We start from the raw sequence: 26567 nt of genomic DNA, 5'->3' as shown, positions 1-26567 counted from the left end.
CTCTATTTTCTCTCCATTTCTTTTTTGTTCTTTAAAAAATATTTTTATGTATATGCGTCTTTTGCCTCCATATATGTCTGTGCACCATATGCATGGAGTCCCCCAAGCGGCCATAAGAGGGAGCCCTATCCCCTCTGAGACTGGAGTTACAAGTGGGTGAGAGCTGGGAACTGAACCCAGGTCCTCTGGAACAGCAGTAGCATTCTTCACCTCTGAACAATCTCTCCAGCTCCATAATTTTACTCAGAAATGACGCCATCTTTATTTTTATGCCTTGGCTCTCTGTGATTCTTTTCTCTGCAGCCACAGGGCCTCACTCAGGCCTGAGCCACCTAACTACCCTGCAGAGAAGGTTTGAATAGGAGAAGCCCTGGTGCCTCAGGGTCACAGAGTCCAAGAGAAGGAGCTTCCCAATCTGTCCTCACAGTGCTCAGTCTACCCAAACACCTGATGTCCCCCAGCACCAATGCAGCATTGGTAACATAACCCACACATGGAACGTTCCAGATGCCCTGTGTAGGCTTATATTGTCCAAAACCTACTCTAATAAGCTTACTCAAATGTTTCAACCTCTCTTCTAGCTCACTACTCACCTGAGGTAGTAGAAAGGAAAGGTTAACAGGGTAAAGGAGGGTGTGGACCTGTTTAGAAATAGTTCCTTGGGGTGAGTCCAGTCTGTGTTGTCAGGATATCAGCAGTTGAGTTCACACGAGTCAGCAATGGCAGTTCAGTCCAGAAGAGACTCTGAGGTTCTACCAATTGGCCTCAGTCTACAGAAGCAGGAGGAAGCTGCTGGAACACCAACAGAAGTTGTTCATTTCTCTCTACAAAGTTATGACAAATGATCAGCAAAGAAGGCAAGGCTAACCAATGCCACAGCATCATCCATGGTCTGCTATATTATATTTACACCCTTTCCAAACATCACATGTTCTCCCAAGAGGACACCTCTCAAGCTCTATCAGAACATCACATGCCCCTTTCCAGGCAGCTTCCAGAAAAACACCACGTGTCTGCTTCAGCAAAAAACATCCTCACATAAGACAGTATTCAGAAAAACATCACAGAACACAACTGAGTCTCTAAAGAAACCAAAAGCTTCCTCCTCAGGCCTGGTTCTCCTAGATTTATGTCCTTAGATCAGGGGGCTGTGTTGCCAATGTGCTTCTTGTACAGCACCCTTGTCTGTTTTTAACAGATAGTCTCTAATTCCATCTTTATCTCAAAGCTTCATTTAGTACAGTCCTTGGAAATAACAGGAAGCTCTTGTCTGCTAATTTCAAACATTGGGAATGTGGCTCAGTTAATAAATAGAGTGCCCACCTTGTACACCACAGACCCCAGGTTTGATTTCTCAACAACTCCAAAAACAGGGTGGTGGCACCCAGGCCTGGATGGTGAGGTGACTCAAGTAGAGGTGCTTGCCACCAAGTCTGAGCACCTGAGTTCAGTCCCCAGAACCCACATGAAAAGATAGAACTTCTAGGCCACAGACCCGACTCAGCTGGTCAAGATGGTGCCGGCTTCTGGTACAACATATTGGTAAACAAGTGCACTGTGCATGCGATCACCCCCTCCCGAGCGGGGTATGCTAATGAGGCACCACAATCCTGACCAATCACCCCCTCCCGATCGGGGTATGCAACTGGGGTATGCCAATGAGGCACTGCAATTCTGACCAATCGAGCACCTCCACGTGCTTTCCCTGCCCAGGGCTGAGGGTATATAAGCAGCTCGCCCTGGGCACTCGGGGTCCCCTGCAAGAATGATGAAGCGCTTCTGCAATAAAGGCTGTTGAGAAGGATCCGGTTGTTCTTCCTTGCTGGACGAGTGGGGCTCGACAAGAACTGGCTCACCAAAGTTTTCTTCTGACTCTTCCTCTCCCAGCACACACACCTCAGCTGAAGAGTGCCCTCATTTGCACACCATACACATATAGCAAGAGTAAATACATAACACGTAAAATACTTTAAAATTCCTGTGACTATCCTTCCATGGGTTGTCCTTCAATCCTCTTGGCAGCTTCTCAACACAATGTAGATTTTGGACACAGGAAAATTTGCCCACTGGAAACTCTGGAGGCAAACTGGACACGACTTATACATATGTTTCTTTATACATACATGTCCTTATATATACATGTTCTTATACATATGTGTTTACATGTCCCTCAACATAAAACAATCATGATTTCTTTTTTCATTTTTATTTCCACTGATTTAATAATTATGTGTAGGGATGTGCATGTCATGATTCCCATGTGAATCTCAGAGGATAACTTACAGGAGTCAGGTCTCTCCATCCACCGTGTGGCTTCCATAGACCAAACTCAGGGAGCCAAGCTTGGTGGCAAAAACTTTTACACTCTGAGCCATCTCGATGGCCCCTTGGAGTCCATTGGGTTTGAATATTTCCTTTGGAAAGTTCCTTCATCCCTGGACTTGGCACATACAAGAAGTGCCCACCATGATATTAGAAAACGTGTTTCCTGGGCAGATAGGTACTAGCATTGCCTTGGGTGACTCTGGAGAAGGAAGTCTTCTTGCCCAGGTCCCACCTGTGGCAGTGTCAGCCAGCTGCCACCTGTGAGAGGCCAAATCTTTTAAATTCAGACTACATTTTAGAGAACTTGAACTCAGGCAAACTAACAGGCTGGTACCTAGCATTAGTTTCCAAGTTACCTCCCAACAAAATCAGAGCCTAGCTCCAGTCTCTAGGCTAGCCCCCAGCAGGACCTGCATCTCCAGGTTATACCCCCAACAAACCTGCACCCCCAGGTTACAACCCTGTCTAGCGACCACCAATGCAGAGGGATGCAGAAATTAACTTTATGATATGACTCCCAGCACCAGCCAATTATGTTAAAGCCACAGTAACTTCCCAATTAGATGCATGGACACTCACCCCTCACTTGCTGCTTACCATAAAGTCTTGCCCTGATAGATATTCAGGGCTCCTCATCACCAAAACTGAACTGCAAGGCATGGTGCGCTGGCCTGAGCTAGCTCAAATAAAAAGCCCTACAGTGATTACATCAGATCGGCTCCTGTCTAGTTTTGAAGGAATCCCTAACATTTCCCTGGCACTACACCTGGAAGATCCCATATTTGCACTGAGAGCTTGGGTGTCACTGTCTGTGTTAGTTACTGTGGTCCTTTGAATAATATGACCCCCATATTCTTGGTCATTTGAATACTTAGTTACCAGTTGGTGCTGTTTGGGGAAGCTCAGGAGGTGTGGCCTTGCTGGAGGAAGTATGTCACTGGGAGGCATGGTTGGAGGTGTGAGCTCTCAGCTGTTCCTGCTGCCATGCCTGGTGTTTGCTGTCATGATGTTGATGGACTCTAAACTCTTTGGGGCCCTAGTCCCCAGATAAGCCTTCTGTAAGTTTCCTTGGACATGATGTTTTATCACAGCAACAGAAAAGTAACCAACACAGTTCCCTTTTCCATCACTGTGGCTTAATATCTGACAAGACACAGTTGAGGGAGAAAGGGTTTATTCTGCCTTATTGTAGTCCCTAACACTAAATCTGTCAAAGTGGCCACAGGCCCTTCCTTCCTGTTCCAGCCTACAGGCCACCTCAGTAAAATGTCCCACAGAAGCTGTCCAACATGGGGGCTCCTGTTATGAATGGTGGCTCCACTACATCTCCTCAGCCTGCAGGCATCACAGGAGCTGTCCACGGTGGCGACACCTTCTGTCCTGCTTCAGTCTGCAGCCTTGGTGAAACACTCAGGAGCTGTCCACGATGACATCACCTCTCCAGTCCCCTCCTGTCCGCAGCAGCCTCACAGAAATAGCAGCTCAGCAAAAGCCAGCTGCATCTGAGAAGGACTTCCCATGCTAACCCATGAGCCCGATGCCAGGGAAAAGGGTGAAAAAAAAAGCTAGCAATTCCTGAGCAAGAAAATCTCATGACAGTGATGTGATTCATTGACAGCGCTCTCTCTCTCTCTCTCTCTCTCTCTCTCTCTCTCTCTCTCTCTCTCTCTCTCCATATATATATATATATATATATCCATCCACTTGAAAGAGCCTCTCTGGAAGGATCACCAGGTAAGTGATGGGGATTTCCTCTTTGGGCTTGCAGGAACAACAGAGAAGCATCTGGCAGGATCCAGATGAAACAGAAATCTAGGAAAGAGAGCTAAGGAGCCCTCTTGGGTTTAGAGGAGCTCAAGAGAAATGCAGACTAGCGTGATAGAATGACACAGATAGAAAGAGATTTCAGAGAGCGGACAGCTTAGTTGTAGAATCAAGCTTGTAAAAAAAAAAGATATCTCATATAAGTTTAAAAAAATAATGTTTCCTTGCTGAGCTGGCAGATTTTACCTCAGATTATGCTCCAGTATCTTTAGTGCTAGAGATATTAGTTAATTTAAATGGTTACAGGCCTATGAACAGGACTTTTGTCTCCTGCAATACAGAGCCATCCACAATGCAGAGCAACAACAGGCTTATGAACAGGACTTTAAGGCAGACTATGCTGAATACCGCATCCTGCATGCCCAAGTCAGGGCTGCAAGCCACAGGTTCAGTGAGCTGGGAAGAGAGATTAAGAGACTTCAGAGAATTAACTCAAGAACACAAGCTGCTAAAAGATAAGATAGTCCAGGAGTATAAAGGGTTCAGGGGACAATACCCAAGTTACAGGAGAGAGATGCATCCCTGTTCTGAAAGTGGAAACTTCTGGTTCCTTCAGAAAGTCAGTTATGTCAAATGATGTTTTATAAGCAGACACAGGTGAAAAAAACTGTTTTGCTAAAGCAGACACATGAAAGGACACATGGTGTTTAGAAGGAATATAAATAAAACCCAGCAGACAGTAGACGAGGCTGCATGGTATTGGTCAACCTTACCATTGTTTATTGGTCATTGTTTCTCCTGACTCCATAAAGAGAAACGCACCAAAACTCTTCTGGTGATGTTCTGGCTGTTTCTTGCTGCTTGTGCAGACTTGGGCTGATTGGCAGAGTGAAGTGGAAGTTTCTGGATGTGTCATCTGATACAGGCTCAAGTGGAGTTTTGCTCAGACAAACTCATGTGGTGTTTTATTGAGGCAAGACTTATGTGAGGACATGTGATGTTTGGAGGGAGTATAATAGGACACAATGGACAGTGATGGCGGGCTTGCACAGCTGACTTTGCAATGCTACGTTGGTTTCCTGTCTTCATCTTCACTGATCTTCACTTTGTTGAGAGAGTCACGGCAGAGAACTTCTCCTGGTGTCCCTGCTGGTCCTGGTCATTCCTGCTGACTCATGCCAATTTGATGGATGCCTGGCTGTTCCTGCTGGGCTGTTCTCCAGCTGATGATTCCTGTTTGCTATCCAGACACTACTGACCTGGTCTGCTGGTATCCTGTCAGTTGGAGATTGAAATCACCCCAAGGCACTACTTCTAAACAGCAAACAGCTGAGCCTCCTGGCTTCTTCTGGATCGAGCTGCCATTGCTGATTCTTGTGAACTGAACTGCTGATATCCTGACAACACAAACTGTATTTGCTGCAAAGAACCATTTCTAAACAGGTCTGCTTCCCCCATCCCAATAACCTTTCTTTTCCACTTTCCTGTGGGTAGTGAACTAGAACAGAGGTTAAACATTTAAGATCCCCTATTAAAAATAGGTTTTGAAAATCGAAGCCAATAATCTCAGCTGTGGATTTGCTCCTGAGAGTTCAACAGAAAATCACATCCTATACCTAGGAACCCTGGAAAGAAGGAGAAGCAGAAACCACAACAGTAGCATGGCTACAGGGAGCGCCCAGGGCAGCTTCAAGACTGCATCATTAGTAGCTAAAACAAAAGGATGGGAGGAAATGTAGTGACTTATCTTGTGTACCCAGGACATTGAAGGATCCCCACTGGGGTCTCTGATCTTTAGACCTAGTGACTCATAATCCTGGAAACAGGAATCAGGGTCTCAGATATAGGATGTGATCTGTCTGTTCATCTCTCATCCCTGTGTCCTTGTGATCACAGACTCTCAGCATGTGCTTCATAGTGATGGAGAGAGCAGAGACCGGAGGTGACACAGCCCAGGAGTGACCCCATCAAAGACAACAATGGACTGAGCCCACCTGGGCACAGCCTCATCCTGTCCCAAGAGATACACACAGCATAGTGACACAGATTCTGGAAGGTTCTCCATCTGCCAATTTCTTTCTTCAAAAATCTCTTAAGTATTCTCAATTCATGAAATTAACTAGCAGCCAACCCTCAGGTCAAGATGTTAACAATCAAATTCACATTCAGATTCTTATTCTCAGTGTGGAAGTGAGGAGCTGCAGCTCAGGGCAGCATGGTGTTCTGCGCCCCTTTTTGAGTCCCCTTTGCCCTCGAAAGAGACACGTGAGGCAGTGTTCGGGTGGTTACTACAGCGAGGCTTTATTCTTGTATCAGCAGAAGCGGAAAAGACCCCAAGCCCGGAAAAGGCACTGCTATATGTACCCTAGAGTGGCGTGTTCACTTCTGATTGGCTGTTCACTCATTACCCATAATACGCCCCAGGATGGGCACTGACTTTGGCGAGCTTTTTGCCTTTTGCACCTGCGTAGTTAGTTGTTTACTAGTGGGAGGACAGGATGCCCGCACCATCTTGTAATGGCGAATGCTGTCACGGTCACGCGGCTCCTAACAACATGGAGCTGACAGGAAGCAGATGTCTCCCAGTGTTTGGCTGGATCAGGAAGGTTGGCTGTGGAAGGGAACACAGGCAGTGCAGGGACAGGGTCCTGGTGTGCAGGGGCAGGCTGGGCTCCACAGTTCTTCACATTGAGCCCATAGGATCACAGGGAACATCAGACACTGTTTTCTAAAGAGAATTGAGGGCTCTGGATGTCACAGGAGAGACCTGAACACACTGTCTGTCACTCAGTCCACTCCAGCTGCTGTCTTCAGGCTAGAGAATGAGAGTCATGAACCATCACTGTGAAGACAACATTCCAACAACCCACCACTCACAGGGGATTCTGGGAGTCCCTGAAACCCAATCATGTCCACATTGCCCCTCCCCAATTAGGCCCCAGAGTGTCACCTTTACAATCTGGAAGAGACATATCAGAGCTCTGGGAGCTGTCCCTGCCTAGGGTAAAACAAAACAAATGTATATATATTTGTGTGTGTGTGTGTGTGTTTGTATGTGTGTGTGTATTTATATCAAGGTAAAAATGACACCTACAGAAGATTTCTCTGGAGGAGCTATTATGGATTCCCAGAGCTCCCATCATCCCCAGCTTCACTCCAATGGCCTCAGGGATAATTCTGTCCCCCACACTAACCTGGAGCTGGAACATAGTCTCCTCCTTTTCCACCTGTGAGAAGAAAAGCTGTGAGAGTTCAAGGCAGATCTTGACACTAGGAAGTTCCCAGAACTGACAGCAGACCCAGTTGGAGACAGCAGCAAAGTGGGGTGTGGCCCTGTTTCCCATTAATGAGCAGAGCACACTTCTAAAGGAGGCTAAGAGAAAACTCAAACCCTGCCCTTTCCTACCTGTGTTTCTCCTCCTCTTCATCACAAAAGCCACCACAGCTCCAATGATGGCCACAGCTCCAAGGACAACCAGAACAGCAATGATCTCCATGTTAGAGTCAGAGGATGGAGGAGGCTCTGGGAAGGACAGGCACAGGAAATGAAGGTGAGGGTCATGACCCCAGCTCTCAGCCCTGACCAGCTCAGGGTCTGCAGAAGGCTCCAGCTTTCCCTGACCCCAGCTCTGCACCCACACCCTCCTTACCCCATCTCCGGGTGAGGGGCTCAGGCAGCCCCTCATGTTCCACATAGCATGTGTAACTCTGCTCCTTCCCAAGAGGCACCACCACAGATGCCCACTTCTGGAAGGTTCCATCCCCTGAAGGCCTGGTCTCCACAAGCCCCATATCCTGGGTCAGGTCCTCCCCATTCAACTGCCAGGACAGGGTGATGTCAGCAGGGTAGAAGCCCAGGGCCCAGCACTTCAGGGTGACATCGCCTTCAGATCTGGGGTGTTGGATCACATGTACCTTTGGGGGATCTGTGTGGAAGATTCATGAAATCCCACAATTAAGAAGACAAACTGAAATCTACACAAGACTCAGCTAAACCAATGATGACACTGAACTATGTGTCTGACATGTCAACTGTCATCACACTAGTGACCAGCAGGTAGAGCTGGTTCCCTCAGCACAGAACTAACTGCACATGACCCTGGGGGACTCAGAGGCTAAGAAGAAATCCACATGAGCCAGTGGGTCAGCATGGTCATTCTTATGTGATGTTCTAGAGCGTGAGATAGGAAGTCATAGAATGGAAGATTGAATGGAAAATATATAATTTATATATGTGTTTGAGTCCATATCAAACTTAGAAACTAGGGTCATGTGCTCCTGGAAGGGAGCCCGCCCTGAGACTCAACCTCTGTGGTCATCTTGCTGACCAGCATAACTGTCAGTCCACATGAACAGCCATCACACAGTGTGTAGCAGAAATGTGGTGAACCTCTGACACTCAGCCAGAGAAAATAACTCCAGCCCCTGCCTCTGGGGTGAGAGGTACAGGTGTGTTACACAGGATCCCTGGAGTGTGCTGTGGACCCAGTGCAGCACTCACTGGAACACAGCAGGCTCACAGGGTGTGTGGATCTTCCCTCTCACTCCAGCCCTGGATTGCAGAAGACCCTATCTCTCAGAGAGTCCAGTTCCTGATCCACTAGGGGGAGCACTGTAACTTGTGGGGGCAGAGGAAGAGCAGGAGGCTTCTGGATGTTTAGTTCTGACAGGAAACAGTCTAAGATCACAAGAACCTCTCCTTTAGCGGGAACCCTGAATTAAGTTGTGTAATCATCCAGTCTGTGGAAACTGATACAAATGAAATACAAGGGCCTGGAGAAACAGGATCACTCCAGTGTAGACAAAAACTGACTGGAAGTAAAATAATGCCTTAAAAAGAAGAAGAAGCCAGGCAGTGGTGGTGCACGCCTTTAATCCCAGCACTTAGGAGGCAGAGTCTGGCGGATTTCTGAGTTCGAGGCCAGCCTGGTCTACAGAGTGAGTTCCAGGACAGCCAGGGCTACACAGAGAAACCCTGTCTCAAAACAAAACAAACAAACAAAAAAAAAAAAAAAAAAAAAAAAAAAAAAAAAAAAAAAAAGGAGGAAGAGGAGGTAAGAAACAAGAAAAAGAAAAGAGATTCCCCCTCCAGGTTACCCCATAAAGGCTCCTGTGACCATTCACCACTGTAGAAATAGCTAGAATTGTGTTGTCAAAGAGACGAAAACTCTACAGACAGAGAGGGATCTGTGAGAATGTGTTCATATGGAAAGTTCTAGAAACTGGGGGAACCAGCCTAGTGTAGGGGAGTCCATGTCTCCCATCAGGTAAAGGAGACTTCCGGTCCTGAGGTGTAGACTTCCGGTCCTGAGGTGTAAGGGCTGACACACTCAGCATGACAGGAGTCAGTGTCCACAGTGGGTGTGGGCAGAGAACCTGGCCTGGGAGAGGCCATGGCTGACAGCAGGGAGAAGCTGCTGTTCTGTCAGGAAATTCCCTCCTTCCCTCCTGAGACAGACTGGGAACTGTGCAGGGAGAAGGCTGAGCCCTGGGAGAGTCAGTGCAGTCACTGTGATGAGGATCAGGAGACCCAGGGACACTCTCCCCTCTGAGACAGGGGCATCACCCCAGCTGAGGGTTTCTTCTTCCCCAGGACTGAGCCCCAGCCCGAGGGCAGAGGGAGGAGCTGCCCGCGGCCCTGCACCTGTGCGCAGCAGCGTCTCCTTCCCGAGCTCCAGGTATCTGAGGAGCGACTCCACGCATCTGCCCTCCAGGTAGGCCCTGTGTCTCTCTGCAACACCACCCTGCTCCCACTTGCGTCGGGTGATCTGCGCCGCCATATCCGCCGCCGTCCACGTTTTCAGGTCATCGTTCAGGGCGATGTAATCGCGGCCGTCGTAGGCGTACTGCTCATACCCGCGGAGGAGGCTCCCGTCCTACCCCACGTCACAGCCATACATGCGCTGGAACGTGTGAGAACCTGTGGGACCCCGCGGTCAGCCCCGCCCACCCGCCCCGGCCCCGCCCACCCGCCCCGGCCCCGCCCACCCGCGGAATTCTCCAAACTGAAAGGGAAACCGGTCCCGGGTCGGTTCTACCCACGAACCCCGTACTTGGGACCCCGGGCGTCTCCGGCCCCTGTGTCGGGACGTGGAGGGGTCGTGACCTCCGACCCGGGGTCACTCACCGCCCTCGCTCTGGTTGTAGTAGCGGAGAATGTTCCTCAGGCTATCTCGGTTCCACTGCTCCTGTCTCTTGGCGATCTGTGTGTTCAGCTCCCAATACTCCCGCCCCTCCTGCTCCATCCACCGCGCGCGCGGCTCGTATCTCGGATTCTCCGCGTCGCTGTCGAAGCGCACGAACTCCGTGTCGTCCACGTAGCCGACGATAATGAACCGGGGCTCCCCGAGGCCGGGCCGGGACACGGCGGTCTCGAAATACCGCAGCGAGTGTGAGCCTGGGGGCGGCGCGCGGTGAGACCCCGACCTCCTCCCGGGACCCCGGGCGGGTGCGCGGGCCGGAAGGGGAGCAGGGCGCGGGGCTCGGGACGCGGGTGGAGAAGGGGCGGAGGGTCCGGTGGGCGACGCGGGGACGCGGCTTCCCCGGTGCCGCCCCCGCCCCTCCCCGCAGAGCCCGTTTCCCTCCCGACCCCGCACTCACCCGCGCGGGTCTGGGTCGGGGCCACGGCGGCCGCCAGCAGCAGGAGCAGCGTGCGCGGCGCCATGGTCCCCGTCTGGGATCCGGGGCGTCTGAGTCCCGCGGGCTGCGTGGACTTTATAACCAGTGCCCGCGGCGACGCTGATTGGTTCCTCCGGGATCGCGTCATCCAATGGGGGTGAGACCTGACAGCGCGTCATCAGTGTCCGGGCGGAAGAACCTGACTCAGGAGCAGAAGTGAAACTGGGGAGATGGGGAATCCCCAGCCCTGGGCGTCCCCACCCCTGACCTCACCGCCTGGAGACTAAGACTTTGAACCCTGTGCTGCGGACAGAGCGCTGTTTGTCATGGTGTCTCCAAGTTCCGACCCAGGAGCTGTCTGGACACCAGGAGAGACCTGCAGGCCAGACTTTCTGTGTCCTCTCCTCCACCCTTCCTCTTCCTTCTTCTCTTCAGAAATCAGACCCTGGAGTCTTCTAGAAGAAAAGCCACTTCCTGGAATACAATGTCAGTACAAGCAGTTGGGGATACAGTGGAGAGATGCTTCTCCTTAAAGCAGAGGTGCTGGCCTGCAAGCTCTACACAGACCCCACAGAGATCAGACTCTGTGTTCACCTGCAATGGGAGGCTCACACTTTAAAGCTAGAGTGTAGGACTCTCATCTGTAAAGAGGAGACTTTGCCTCTTTCCTCAGGATCTATTTTCTCAGCCCTGTGCTTAGACACAGATTCCTTGTGTTATTTCCTAGATGAAGAGTCTCTGGCTCCAGGTCGGTATTTAAAAAAAAAAAACAACAAAAAAAAAAACAACAACAAAAAAAAAAAAACAAGGATCTTTAGTCTGTGTCCTGAGTTTGTCTGTGTGGACCTGGGTCATTGTCTCAGCACAGGAGGCCCCCTTGTCCAGAGGGAAGAGACCCCCATGAAGACCACAGATAGCAGGGCCCTGATCCCTGTCTACACTGCACTTGCCCTGTGTCTGCACTTGCATGGTACAGTTGTTTTAGTGACCCAATCACAGTAAGAGAGCAACTGTCATCAAATACAATACAGAATAATGATGACAGTGTGGTAGAAGTTATGTGATCTCTGACCCTCTCTCTGTCTGACCTTCACTCACACTATGAGCTGATGAGGTGAGGGACATGAATGTCACAGGTGTGGGGGACACCGGATGTGATCATCCTCAGGCTTGTGCAGTGTGGACACTGGAAGAAAGACGATTCTCATGCCAGAGAGTACACACTGGTGATGTGAGGTTTTATCCCTGATCAGTAGTGTGGGGAAAGATTAAATTTGTACATTTCTTGATTTTGTGGATGTCTTCAAAACACACCCACAGAACTGAAGTGGAAAAAAAAAAAAAGAGCAGAGATGGGCGGGGACTCCTGAGGAAAGTCACTCATCACACAGAGTGACAAATGTGAGTGACCACAGGTGTGAACTCCAGTCACCTCCCCATGCAGGTCTCCACAGCCGCCCAGCAGCCTCACCAGGATTCAGCATAACCTGTTTCTGGGAACCACTCTTATTAGGTGCTGTGAGAAGTTTCCATGGGAACTTGAAGCTCTTAGGTTTCATCCTGACTAACCCAAGGATGTTGCTGGCCTTAGGCAGCTGCACAGAGAGGATCTTCTCAGTTTCTTTTCTTTTTTAATTCTGTTTTTCGAGACAAGGTGTCTCTTCAGAGCTCTGGCTATCATACAACTTACTGTGTAGACCAGGCCAGCCTTGAAATAAATTTTAACAATGTAGCTTCCATTGATCAAACTCAGGTAGCCACACTTGGTGGCAAGTGCATTTACCCCTTGAGCAATCTCTGATCCTCGCAGGGTTCAGTGGGTTTGATCTTTCCAAGGTTCCCTTCATTCCTGCACTTGCCACACAGGAGAGCTGGCCACCATGACATTAGAAAAGCTGTTTCCTGGCCTGATAGGTACCAGCATTGCCTTGAGTGACTCTGGAGAACAAAGCCTTCTGGCCCAGGTCCCACCTGTGGCAGTGTCAGTCAGCTGCTGCCTGGAAGATCCCATGTTTGCACTGAGAGTTTGGGTGTCACTGTCTGTGTTAGTTACTATGGTCCTTTGAATAAGATGACCCCCATATTCTTGGTCATTTGAATACTTAGTTCCCAGTTGTTGCTGTTTGGGGAAGCTCAGGAGGTGTGGCCTTGCTGGAGGAAGTATGTCACTGGGGCAATTGTTGGAGGTGTGAGCTTGTAGCCAGGCCTGCTGTCATGCCTGGTGTTTGCTGTCATGATGTTGATGGACTCTTAACTCTTTGGGGCCCTAGTCCCCAGATAAACCTTCTGTACATTGCCTTGGACATGATGTTTTATCAGAGCAACAGAAAGTAACCAATATAGTTACTTTCCCCATCACTGTGACTTAATATGCGACAAGAGACACCTTAGGAAGGAAGGGTGTATCCTGGCTTATGGTTTGAAGGGATACAGTCCACCGCGTTGGGCAGGCTCAGTGCAGGAGCTGGAGGTGGCTTGTTCCGTTGAGTCTACTGTCTGGGGATGTTAGTGCTCAGTCTGCTTTCTCCTTCTTGTTCTGTACAAGACCCTTGCTGTGGATGGTGCCACGCACATCCAGAGTGGGTCTTCTCTCAGTTAAACCTTTCAGGAAATGCATTCTAGATGTGCCCAGAGCTGTTTCCACAAAGACTCTAAATCCTTTCCAGCTGACAATGAAGATTACCTATCACACAGCCTGTGGCACCTCCACATGTGGTCATTCATCACTTAACATCTGGATATGTTCCAGAAACCATTATGTGAACATACAGTGTACTTACATGAACCTACATGTTATGTCCTGTGTTACACGTGTGGTTATGTGATGTATAGAATCTGTGTGTAGTGTATGTCATATGTCCATCAGGAGGCACAGTAGTATGGGTGTGTAAGGGTGTTCTGGTATAACACAGCACATGTTTATAGCACATTTATGTGTGTACTTGTGATTTGTGCGGTAGGTTCTCTCTATGCTGCAGTCTAACCTGGTACTCACTATGTGGCAACAGCTTGTCTGGGACTTGTGATTTTTCTGCCTCAGCCTCTGGGTTTCTAGGATTATACTCAGACACTGTCATACAGCTGAGGTAGCTACTCTTCAGAAAATACCATACTATGAAATAATAAAGAATGACATATGTGCATAAATTACTAACAGCTTTTGTCTCTCTCCAGGATTATATACTCTGCATAATTACAGGTGCTTTTAACATTCTTAGTTTATTATTCCATATGTATGAATGTTGTGTCTGCATGTATGTGTGTGCATATATGCATGCAGTACCTGTAGAGTCCAGGACAGGGAGTTAAGTTCCCCGGAACTAGAGTTGTGAGCCTCTACAAGGGGGCTGTGAATTGAACCCAGATCCTGTGGAAGGGCAGCCGGGGTGCTTAACCTCTGAGCTGTCTCTCCATCCCGTCCATGTTCTGAACTCTGATTTCATTTTCATTTACTTCCGTTTGCTGTACTTGAGAGAAGAAGAAAAAATAAAAAAACAGGGTCTTGTCTGTTTTGCCGGAGAGCATAATGTGTTGCTGACAGAGGCCAGAAGAGGGCGCTGGATCCCTCAGAACTGTAGGGCCCTCTGTAAGAGTAGAAAGTGGTCTTCGCTGTGGAGCCATCTCTCCACACTGGTGGGCTCAAGGCACTAGGATCAAACCTGAGTAATCTCCATCGCCAACACAGACACAGACACACACACACACACAGAGTAATACACTAATTCTTACTTTGAGATGAAGTCTCACTGATTTGCACAGACTGGCCTTGGATTCACTCTGTAGCTCAGACAGGCTTTGAACTTGCCATCCTCCTGCCTGCTCCCTAGGAGAATGGAAAGTGTGGCAGCAGACAGCTCCAGCCACAGGAGCTTGAGGCTTGACTCTCCCACCACACCTCACACCTCAGAGAAGCAGGAAGCCGAGCAGCCGTGTGTTTCATAGCATCCATCACAGAAACTGTGTGAAACACAGCCTGTTCTCCACCAATGTCCTTTAACAGCAAACACATGAGCTGTGTCTTCCTGCCCTCCCACCTACTGCCTCCCGACACTGCCTCTGGACCTTCTGTCTCCATTGAGTCTGGCCTTGTCCCTCCCTAACCTGCCCTCCTGCCCTCTGATGAGTGCAGCCCCTCACTGCCCTCACCAGTCTAAAAAGTCAGCTTCCCCTGCTCCCCCAGCTCCCCCGGCTCCCCCCCCCCCGCTCCCCCGGCTCCCCGGCTCCCCTGGCTCCCCTGGCTCCCCTGGCTCCCCTGGCTCTAGCAGCACAAACAGAATGGAGGAACATGTTTCTTGATGATCGGTTGAAGCTGTTGAGAATGTCCCATAACATAAAACTGTCACCTCAGGACACAGAGGGGAAGTGTACACTCTATGCTTTTGGAAAACCATCGCATTTCTAAGAGTCATGGAGGTCAAAGGGTGACCTTTGACCTGTCCATCCCATCTGAAATCCTGGAACATCTAGATCCTCCTGCCCCAGACCCTGGCACGCACACACTTATGCAAACAATGTTTGTGGAGAATCCACTGCTGGGCTCAGGGGAAGGCAGAGCTGAGGGCCTACATCCACGGCCATGACCTTCAGGGATCTATGTCCTCCAGGGACAGACACCACCAAATAGTCACCTACATGTGCAGAGGCCTGACTCTGCCAGTGCCTCGTGCGTGGAAGCTATGCCTTGACGTGAGGCTCCTGAAGAGGAGATTCCTAGAAGGAAGATTTCAGACCTTCCCTGAAGAAGCTGAGGTCTGAGTGTAACATGGAGCTAACTAGGGGAGACCCAGAGGCAGGAGCTTTCAGGTCAGGGCTCAGAAAACCCCAAGGCTGTGTGCAGGTGGGAGCAGGCAGGGCTGGCATTGGAGGCCATGCAGTCAATTGGGGAGTAAGCAGGTGGGGCCACCACCCACAGGGCTTTGGGGAGCAGGTTAAGGTCATGGCCTCAACTCAAGTCAGTGTGACAACCTTGAATGGGTTTCAGCAGGGAATGAATCAGGTTTGTTTCTCATGGTGACCTTTAATCTATTTAATCACACACTTGGGAGGCACAGACAGGTGTATGCCTATGAGCTTGAGGCTAGCCTGGTCTACACAGAGTTCCAGGCATCAATAAGAATTCCTACAAAGAAGCTGTGTCTGCAAAGACTGATTAGAACTGCAGTGATGTGGAGGGGTGGGAATTTTGCAAATCCAGAGGCTACTCCTCTCATCTTGGGGCTAGCATGAGACCTGCGAAGAACCATTTTTTTTCTCCAACTCTGGGTGGGAGCTGTAGGCATGTTTTTGTATGTTCTGTGTAAAGTTTACCCTTGCATTATTCAAATACTTAAAGATACCATGTAAAGTTCTGGTCCTTTTGAAAGCTGCTATTATAAACTGTTAGGACTGGATTGTAGTGGATAGCCCTAGCCTCTTGTTGTCATGGTAACTCCACTCCTGGGAGGGGCTGCGAAGGAGGAGTGAATCTTGTAAACCTTCTGTCCAATCAAATTTGTTAAATAAAGGCTACAGCCAGTGATTGGGCAGTAGAAGAGGAGTGGGAGGAGCCAGAGGCAGGAAAAGAGGAGAAGACGAGGAGAGCCGGGGAGGAGAGAGGGAAGTGGCGGAGTTGGCAGTTGGTCGAAGCTAGAGGGCAGTTGGTGGAGAGAGAGAAGACGAAGAAGACCTTGACCTAGGAAACCGCAAGTTGTTAAGAGCTCTCATAGCCCGGGAATAGTGTAGTTTAATGGTAAATCTGCCCAATCTAGGCATGCAGCATTCATTTGATACTTAGTGACTTGTGTCGTTATTCTATGGACTCCCTATGGGCAAAAGATTTACTGCAACACTGGATAAGAAATACAAGTTAATATTCAGACAGTCAAAGTCATGGTCATGTTAGATACTAGTATAGTTAATCTCAGCAAGGTGTTTTCAAAGTTATTCAGATAGTAAATAGCTACAAATAATGTTTGACAATTCAGCAATATGACAGATAGATAGATAGATGATAGATAGATAGATAGATAGATAGATAGATAGATAGATAGATGTTCTTCAAAACCCTCAGAGATCTACAATGGCATTTAACATTGTTTCATTATTAAAAATTGTTTTTTGACAATGGGACGGGTCTGCTCCTGACAGTACCCCCATCCCACTTCACAGATGATGATGAGCATTGAATAACCTCCACATGGAGTTGCTTCAATTATGGCAAGCTAGACACTGGGGAAAATGCCCTAACCTCATCTACAGACAAACTGCTGTGCAGAAAGGACACATGGATGCAAGGAAGTCAACTGCCGAGCTCTGCCAAGACAGGGTGAGCAAGTCCTTCATAATTCCTGCTTAACCAAGGGTCTGTCAGATACACTGGATCAGAAGGCTAAAGATGGATGCTGCAACAGTACAGAGACAATTCTGGGTGACTGTCTAGACAGCCTGCTTCTCTGTCATTTCTATAGTTTTTGGATATTGCTTGTCTACACAGCCTGCTTCTCTGTCATTTCTATAGTTTTTGGATATTGCTTGTCTACACAGCCTGCTTCTCTGTCATTTCTATAGTTTTTGGATATTGCTTGTCTACACAGCCTGCTTCTCTGTCATTTCTATAGTTTTGGATATTGCTTGTCTACACTTCTACTTACTCAGATAATACTTATTCCTTCTCAGGTCACTGATGTGGTTGAAGACTGTCTCACAGTTATGGTTAACTTGTTTAGAATTTAAGTAGATATTTTTAGGTCTAAGATGTTTTTAGGATGGAAATACAAGTGAGAATAAAAAATGATTTAGATCCAAACCTCCAACTCACCAGCGTAGGATAGATAATAGAATACTTTCTCCAAATTGTCAAATACTTATGGACTAGACATTGTAAAGTAAGCCATGACTGATAATCTTCATAATTGTTACTATTGTATATGGTATACTATTATGAAAAAAGAGCATTTTAGCCGGGCAGTGGTGGCACACGCCTTTAATCCCAGCACTTGGGAGGCAGAAGCAGGTGGATTTCTGAATTCGAGGCCAGCCTGGTCTTCAGAGTGAGTTCTAGGACAGCCAGGGCTACACAGAGTATAGTCCTGGCTGTCCTAGAACAACAACAACAAAAAAGACCATTTTAACAAACAAAAAATGGGAAATGTAGGCATAATGTTTTAGTATCTTTTTGTAGAGTTTACCCTTGTGTTATTCAAATGCTGATTTCTTTGACCTCATATTCATGTTTCACTCTGGACATGGCATTGTAATGTTTCTACCAAGAATCTGCTGTCTCAGGTTTGTGTAAACAATTCTTACCACTTATTCTCTGCCTTGTCAATACATGCTGATCATGCAATGGCTGGGCAGAGAGAAAGGCAGGACTTCTGCCAACCTGAGGGAGGAGACAGGGGTGGGGGTGGGATGAAATTGAGGTGGGCACAAGGACGAGGGGGTCTGAGAAGACACCACAAGAAGAAACGTCTGAAGCCCAAAGATCCACATCAATAATAATATGTAAGTATCATGGAATTGGGCTGGGGGACTCAGATTAGCACAGGGGTTATAATTATAGATTATGTAACTGCTCAGTTTTTGAGGGACAGCTTGAAATAAATCTTGGTCTCTCTGTGTGGTTATTGGGGACTAGCAAAGGTTAAATAGATACAGCTGCCAGATTAATTCACTAATTACATCTATATTAATATTAATTTATTTTACAGGGAACTAACATTAATGACTAATAGAATTTTTAAAAAGACCTTTGGAATCTATTAACTTAGTAGACCATTAGCGTCCACTAACCCAAAAGCTAAGAATGTCAGCAAATAGCATCTGAGGCCTGTGGGAGGTTCTCCACCATTTTGCTATAACCATCTCTCTTGTGCCTGTCAATGTATTTGAAAAGTGTCTTGATTTATGGCTATCTTTGATCTGCTCCTGTGAAAACTTCATAAAACTGTTTCTGTTTTGGAAGAGGGAATTTGGGGGTGACCTAAATCAGTAGTCATTCAAATTTGCCTCTATAATAAACTATCTCCTATTCTCCCTTGAAGTGAGAGATTTGGTTTTTGTGTGGCACAAGCTGGCCAGGGCTGCCCATGAGACTCTGTGGAAAGAGAACACATGGGTGAACCTGGAGTGACCTGTCCATCGCCTCTGTCCTCTAAAAGTGTTGAATCCTCTTTAGATCTGTCAATCATCACCCTCTAATGAATCATGGGGAAATGTTGCCAGGCTTCAAAGAGTTAACTGTGGGGCAAGTTGACACAAGGACTCAGGCCCTATGTGGCAACTGTTGCTTAAGCCAGTGACTTCCCTAAGGGAACCAACTCCTTTCCAGGGTGAAAGCAGCAGCTCCCTCCTCAGTGCCAGGCCAGGTGGAGGGTATTGCTGGGCGAGTTTGCCCAGGGCCAGCCTCCAAACCTGCAGAAGGTTCTTCTAGAGAAGCATGGATTCCTGGACCAAGAGTGCTGGGTGTGGTAACTGTTTCTTTTTGGTTGATACAGGGTTTTCACTATGTATCTCTGACTGGAATTCACTCTGTAGACTAGGCTGGCCTCAGCTAACAGAGATCTGCTTGCCTCTGCCTCCAGAGTACTGGGATTAAAAGTCTGAGCCACCATCTCTGGCAGAAACACTTTCTTAGCCAAACTACATCTTAGATGTAAGTGGAGAAAAAGTGGGCAAACCCCACCTACCATGCTTCTTCATAAGGTATTTGTGTTTTGTTTTTGTTTATAATACTGAGAATTTTCTTTTTGACACAGGGTTTCATGTACCTGGAACTCAGTGTGTGGCCAAGGATGACCTTGAGCTTGATCCTCCTGCACCCACCTCTGGAGTGCTAGGATTGCAGGATGGAGCTCCATGCCTACTGTAGTGAGCCTTCCTCAGCCCCCCTTTCTCTTCTCCTCTTTCTCCACCACACTCTTACCTTCTTCCATCTCTGCCCCTGCCCCACCCCCACCCCCTTTCCTGGGACACCTTCTCTGCTCTTCTTTCCACTTAGAAGCCTCTAGAACAGTTGGAGGTGCTGCCCTCTGGGCTCCAATCCTAGTGGAGCACAGCAGGGTTTTAGAAAGTCCAGGGCAAGGTGAGGCAGGCTGGAAGGGCACTGGCAATGGGATTGCTAGGTGTAGATGCTGGTGTGCAACTCACTTCTGAGCAAAGTCGTTGGGTGGGTCAGTAGAGAACTAGTGTCGGTAGGCAGTGGTGGCGCACGCCTTTAATCCCAGCACTTGGGAGGCAGAGGCAGGCGGATTTCTGAGTTCGAGGCCAGCTTGGTCTACAGAGCGAGTTCCAGGACAGCCAGGGCTACACAGAGAAACCCTGTCAAAAACAAACAAACAAACAAACAAACAAACCATGATTAAAGAGAACTAGTGTCCAAACATGGTCAGAGAATGGGGTCCTGTCTGAGTGCTTGTGAGAAAACTGCAAGAAAACAAATTCTATTTCCTTAAAGCGTGGAATTGTTCTTGGAGTGTTTTTGAAGCCCATCCCAGGCATAGAGGATAGGAGTGAGTTTACTTCAGATTATGCATTACAGCTGGCTATTGTTATTTGCTTATATGCCTCTACGGAAAAACACGTTTTTGCTGCATGCAGCTTATCCATGTGGTTGGACACTTTACTCGTGTGACTCTTCTTAACCCTCAGAGTATAAAGTGTCTGATGCTCTGAATAACGTTGGCTGTTGCAGGAGACTTCAGTCCACCTCATTTTAAAGCTCCGTTCTCTCAGGTTTTGTTGCCTCTAGAGTGGTAAATAGATTAGGACTTGATTAAAGTGGTTGCCATGGAGATATGGAGACAGTTATCTCTTTAAAATGACCTTGTTGGGAAAAATCCCAGAAAATCTGATTCATTCACAACACAAATCTAAAGAAGTGTTACATTCCTCAGAAAGAGGATGGGGTGGAGGGTTGGAGGGGGGAACACTGCTCAGGAACCAATTATTTGCTCATTTAAGCTGAAAAGTGTGTTTTCCCTTTCTGTTTCTTCTGCTGCTCCATTGGTCCAGTAATCTAGGGAAGAAGATGTTACCCTTGGACATATAATGACCATTCCAAGGTGACATGGAGAAGTCAAAGCCTGGTCTTGTACTAGATCTGACCTCCCTGACTGTTGGGGACTGCACTAGCCCCAAGTTGTGGCGGCCAAAATAAATGTCTCGGCCTGAGCAAAATATTGAGGCCCGGGCCGACCCACGTTTGGGCGGCCACTGTATCCCGGCCCAAGCTGCCGCTCCGGTCTTCAGGTTGGGGGTTCAGCAAGAGCGAGGGTGACAGCAGATTCTACCTAATGTCTGAGATTCGTCTCTGACGATCCCTCTATAGTCTCTGATCTCCGTCTATATTCTCTGATCTCTGGTTCTGTCTTCTATCGTCTCCCTAATGTCTTCTCTCTGCTGTGTCTCCCAAATGTCTGAATGCTACTGTCTGTCTCTGCATTTTATATGTCTTACTTCTAAGCCACGCCTCTAAGTTACACCTTTAATCATGCCCTTAGGTCTTGTCTCTAACTCTGATCTCTATACTTCTAAGTCATACTCTTAAGTCACACACCTTTAATCTCACACACCTTTAATCTCACACACCCAAGGTATCTAAACCAAGATTATCAGAGTGTTCTCAGCTGTTGTAGGCTATTGTAATTTAAATCTCATGTCAGGGTATATGGCTCAAGATGGCTGCAAAGCTGATAGCCGCTTTCTGCTAAAAGTCGGCCCCCAACACCTGACTCTAACTCCTGGTCACTCACTGCCACACACGCATTTGGTTCCTCAACAGAAGGAATAACCCCATGGTTTCTGCAGGCTCTGCTTAGGTGACCCATGACTAGCATGATGACCACCAAGGCCCCTGAGAGCTGCACTGTGGCAAAGACCACCTTGCCCTCCTCTCTTTTAGACAAAACATCTTAGTTTCTTTCCCCACAAATACAATGTAAAGGGGGGCAGGGCGAGCTTATTCTGGTTCAAAGTGCAAGGCCACTGTGGTTCTCAGAGTCAAAGTGGCCGGTGCCTGAAGCAGCTGGTCACATCACATGTGCAGTCAGGAGGCAAAGAGCAAATGCCCACAATCATCTCACTTCTCCACTTTGAACCGTCCAGGATCCCCTGCCAAGGAATGGTCCTACCACTAAGATGGCCTCCACATCAGTTAACATAGAGATGATCCCTCAGCCTCCACATCAGTTAACATAGAGATGACCCCTCAGTTAAGATGGGCCTCCACATCAGTTAACATAGAGATGACCCCTCAGTTAAGATGGCCTCCACATCAGTTAACATAGGGATGATCCCTCAGTTAAGATGGCCTCCACATCAGTTAACATAGAGATGACCCCTCAGTTAAGATGGCCTCCACATCAGTTAACACAGAGATGATCCCTCAGCCTCCACATCAGTTAACATAGAGATGACCCCTCAGTTGAGATGGCCTCCACATCAGTTAACATAGAGATGATCCCTCAGTTGAGATGGCCTCCACATCAGTTAACATAGAGATGATCCCTCAGTTGAGATGGCCTCCACGTCAGTTAACACACAGATGACCCCTCAGTTGAGATGGCCTCCACATCAGTTAACATAGAGATGACCCCTCAGCTGAGATGGCCTCCACGTCAGTTAACAGAGAGATGACCCCTCAGTTGAGATGGCCTCCACGTCAGTTAACATAGAGATGATCCCTCAGTTGAGATGGCCTCCACATCAGTTAACACAGAGATGACCCCTCAGTTGAGATGGCCTCCACATCAGTTAACATAGAGATGACCCCTCAGTTGAGATGGCCTCCACATCAGTTAACATAGAGATGATCCCTCAGTTAAGATGGCCTCCACATCAGTTAACACAGAGATGACCCCTCAGTTGAGATGGCCTCCACGTCAGTTAACACAGAGATGACCCCTCAGTTGAGATGGCCTCCACGTCAGTTAACAGAGAGATGACCCCTCAGTTGAGATGGCCTCCACGTCAGTTAACACAGAGATGACCCCTCAGTTGAGATGGCCTCCACATCAGTTAACATAGAGATGATCCCTCAGCCTCCACATCAGTTAACATAGAGATGACCCCTCAGTTGAGATGGCCTCCACGTCAGTTAACACAGAGATGACCCCTCAGTTGAGATGGCCTCCTCATCAGTTAACATAGAGATGACCCCTCAGTTAAGATGGCCTCCACGTCAGTTAACACAGAGATGACCCCTCAGTTAAGATGGCCTCCACGTCAGTTAACACAGAGATGACCCCTCAGTTGAGATGGCCTCCACGTCAGTTAACACAGAGATGACCCCTCAGTTAAGATGGCCTCCACGTCAGTTAACACAGAGATGACCCCTCAGTTGAGATGGCCTCCACATCAGTTAACATAGAGATGATCCCTCAGCCTCCACATCAGTTAACATAGAGATGACCCCTCAGTTGAGATGGCCTCCACATCAGTTAACATAGAGATGATCCCTCAGCCTCCTCATCAGTTAACATAGAGATGATCCCTCAGTTGAGATGGCCTCCACATCAGTTAACATAGAGATGACCCCTCAGTTGAGATGGCCTCCACGTCAGTTAACACAGAGATGACCCCTCAGTTGAGATGGCCTCCACGTCAGTTAACACAGAGATGACCCCTCAGTTGAGATGGCCTCCACATCAGTTAACATAGAGATGATCCCTCAGTTGAGATGGCCTCCACATCAGTTAACATAGAGATGACCCCTCAGTTGAGATGGCCTCCACGTCAGTTAACACAGAGATGACCCCTCAGTTGAGATGGCCTCCACGTCAGTTAACAGAGAGATGACCCCTCAGTTGAGATGGCCTCCACGTCAGTTAACATAGAGATGATCCCTCAGCCTCCACATCAGTTAACATAGAGATGACCCCTCAGTTAAGATGGCCTCCACGTCAGTTAACATAGAGATGATCCCTCAGTTGAGATGGCCTCCACGTCAGTTAACACAGAGATGACCCCTCAGTTGAGATGGCCTCCACGTCAGTTAACAGAGAGATGACCCCTCAGTTGAGATGGCCTCCACATCAGTTAACATAGAGATGATCCCTCAGTTGAGATGGCCTCCACATCAGTTAACATAGAGATGACCCCTCAGTTGAGATGGCCTCCACGTCAGTTAACACAGAGATGACCCCTCAGTTGAGATGGCCTCCACGTCAGTTAACAGAGAGATGACCCCTCAGTTGAGATGGCCTCCACATCAGTTAACATAGAGATGATCCCTCAGCCTCCACATCAGTTAACATAGAGATGACCCCTCAGTTGAGATGGCCTCCTCATCAGTTAACATAGAGATGACCCCTCAGTTGAGATGGCCTCCACGTCAGTTAACACAGAGATGACCCCTCAGTTGAGATGGCCTCCATGTCAGTTAACACAGAGATGATCCCTCAGTTGAGATGGCCTCCACATCAGTTAACATAGAGATGATCCCTCAGCCTCCACATCAGTTAACATAGAGATTATCCCTCAGTTAAGATGGCCTCCACATCAGTTAACACAGAGATGACCCCTCAGTTAAGATGGCCTCCATGTCAGTTAACACAGAGATGATCCCTCAGTTGAGATGGCCTCCACATCAGTTAACATAGAGATGACCCCTCAGTTAAGATGGCCTCCATGTCAGTTAACACAGAGATGATCCCTCAGTTGAGATGGCCTCCACATCAGTTAACATAGAGATGATCCCTCAGCCTCCACATCAGTTAACATAGAGGTGACCCCTCAGTTAAGATGGCCTCCATGTCAGTTAACATAGAGATGACCCCTCAGTTAAGATGGCCTCCATGTCAGTTAACACAGAGATGACCCCTCAGTTGAGATGGCCTCCACATCAGTTAACACAGAGATGACCCCTCAGTTGAGATGGCCTCCACGTCAGTTAACATAGAGATGACCCCTCAGTTGAGATGGCCTCCACATCAGTTAACATAGAGATGATCCCTCAGCCTCGACATCAGTTAACACAGAGATGACCCCTCAGTTGAGATGGCCTCCACGTCAGTTAACATAGAGATGACCCCTCAGCCTCCACATCAGTTAACACAGAGATGATCCCTCAGTTGAGATGGCCTCCACGTCAGTTAACATAGAGATGACCCCTCAGCTGAGATGGCCTCCACGTCAGTTAATACAGAGATGACCCCTCAGTTGAGATGGCCTCCACGTCAGTTAACATAGAGATGACCCCTCAGCTGAGATGGCCTCCACGTCAGTTAATACAGAGATGACCCCTCAGTTGAGATGGCCTCCACGTCAGTTAACATAGAGATGACCCCTCAGTTGAGATGGCCTCCACATCAGTTAACATAGAGATGATCCCTCAGCCTCCACGTCAGTTAACACAGAGATGACCCCTCAGCTGAGATGGCCTCCACGTCAGTTAACATAGAGATGACCCCTCAGTTGAGATGGCCTCCACATCAGTTAACATAGAGATGATCCCTCAGCCTCCACGTCAGTTAACAGAGAGATGACCCCTCAGTTAAGATGGCCTCCACGACAGTTAACACAGAGATGACCCCTCAGTTAAGATGGCCTCCACGTCAGTTAACACAGAGATGACCCCTCAGTTGAGATGGCCTCCACATCAGTTAACATAGAGATGACCCCTCAGTTAAGATGGCCTCCATGTCAGTTAACATAGAGATGACCCCTCAGTTGAGATGGCCTCCACATCAGTTAACATAGAGATGACCCCTCAGTTGAGATGGCCTCCACGTCAGTTAACATAGAGATGACCCCTCAGTTGAGATGGCCTCCACATCAGTTAACATAGGGATGATACCTCAGTTAAGATGGCCTCCACATCAGTTAACATAGAGATGACCCCTCAGTTAAGATGGCCTCCACATCAGTTAACACACAGATGACCCCTCAGTTGAGATGGCCTCCACATCAGTTAACATAGAGATGATCCCTCAGTTAAGATGGCCTCCACGTCAGTTAACATAGAGATGATCCCTCAGTTGAGATGGCCTCCACATCAGTTAACATAGGGATGATACCTCAGTTAAGATGGCCTCCACATCAGTTAACATAGAGATGACCCCTCAGTTAAGATGGCCTCCACATCAGTTAACACACAGATGACCCCTCAGTTGAGATGGCCTCCACATCAGTTAACATAGAGATGATCCCTCAGCCTCCACATCAGTTAACATAGAGATGACCCCTCAGTTAAGATGGCCTCCACATCAGTTAACATAGGGATGATACCTCAGTTAAGATGGCCTCCACATCAGTTAACATAGAGATGACCCCTCAGTTAAGATGGCCTCCACATCAGTTAACACACAGATGACCCCTCAGTTGAGATGGCCTCCACATCAGTTAACACAGAGATGATCCCTCAGCCTCCACATCAGTTAACATAGAGATGATCCCTCAGTTAAGATGGCCTCCACGTCAGTTAACACAGAGATGACCCCTCAGTTGAGATGGCCTCCACGTCAGTTAACATAGAGATGATCCCTCAGCCTCCACATCAGTTAACATAGAGATGACCCCTCAGTTAAGATGGCCTCCACATCAGTTAACATAGAGATGATCCCTCAGCCTCCACATCAGTTAACATAGAGATGACCCCTCAGTTAAGATGGCCTCCACGTCAGTTAACATAGAGATGATCCCTCAGTTGAGATGGCCTCCACGTCAGTTAACACAGAGATGACCCCTCAGTTGAGATGGCCTCCACGTCAGTTAACACAGAGATGATCCCTCAGTTGAGATGGCCTCCACATCAGTTAACATAGAGATGACCCCTCAGTTGAGATGGCCTCCACGTCAGTTAACACAGAGATGACCCCTCAGTTGAGATGGCCTCCACGTCAGTTAACAGAGAGATGACCCCTCAGTTGAGATGGCCTCCACGT

General features: G+C 48.1%; 1 pseudogene across 1 annotated transcript; it reads right to left on the bottom strand.

Moving 5' to 3' along the window:
- Positions 1–6136: 6136 nt before the first annotated feature.
- Positions 6137–10891, bottom strand: LOC117702287 (class I histocompatibility antigen, Non-RT1.A alpha-1 chain-like; annotated as a pseudogene). The gene is made up of 7 exons (XR_004605994.3): positions 10690–10891; positions 10217–10486; positions 9734–10009; positions 7740–8015; positions 7496–7612; positions 7284–7316; positions 6137–6904 (listed from the first exon to the last, which is right to left on the bottom strand). The product of XR_004605994.3 is annotated as a class I histocompatibility antigen, Non-RT1.A alpha-1 chain-like (transcript).
- Positions 10892–26567: the final 15676 nt, after the last annotated feature.

The sequence above is a fragment of the Arvicanthis niloticus genome, unplaced genomic scaffold (genome assembly GCF_011762505.2).
Source record: "Arvicanthis niloticus isolate mArvNil1 unplaced genomic scaffold, mArvNil1.pat.X pat_scaffold_653_arrow_ctg1, whole genome shotgun sequence".
NCBI classification, from domain to species: Eukaryota; Metazoa; Chordata; class Mammalia; order Rodentia; family Muridae; genus Arvicanthis; species Arvicanthis niloticus.
This window is presented reverse-complemented; position numbering and strand designations above follow the sequence as displayed.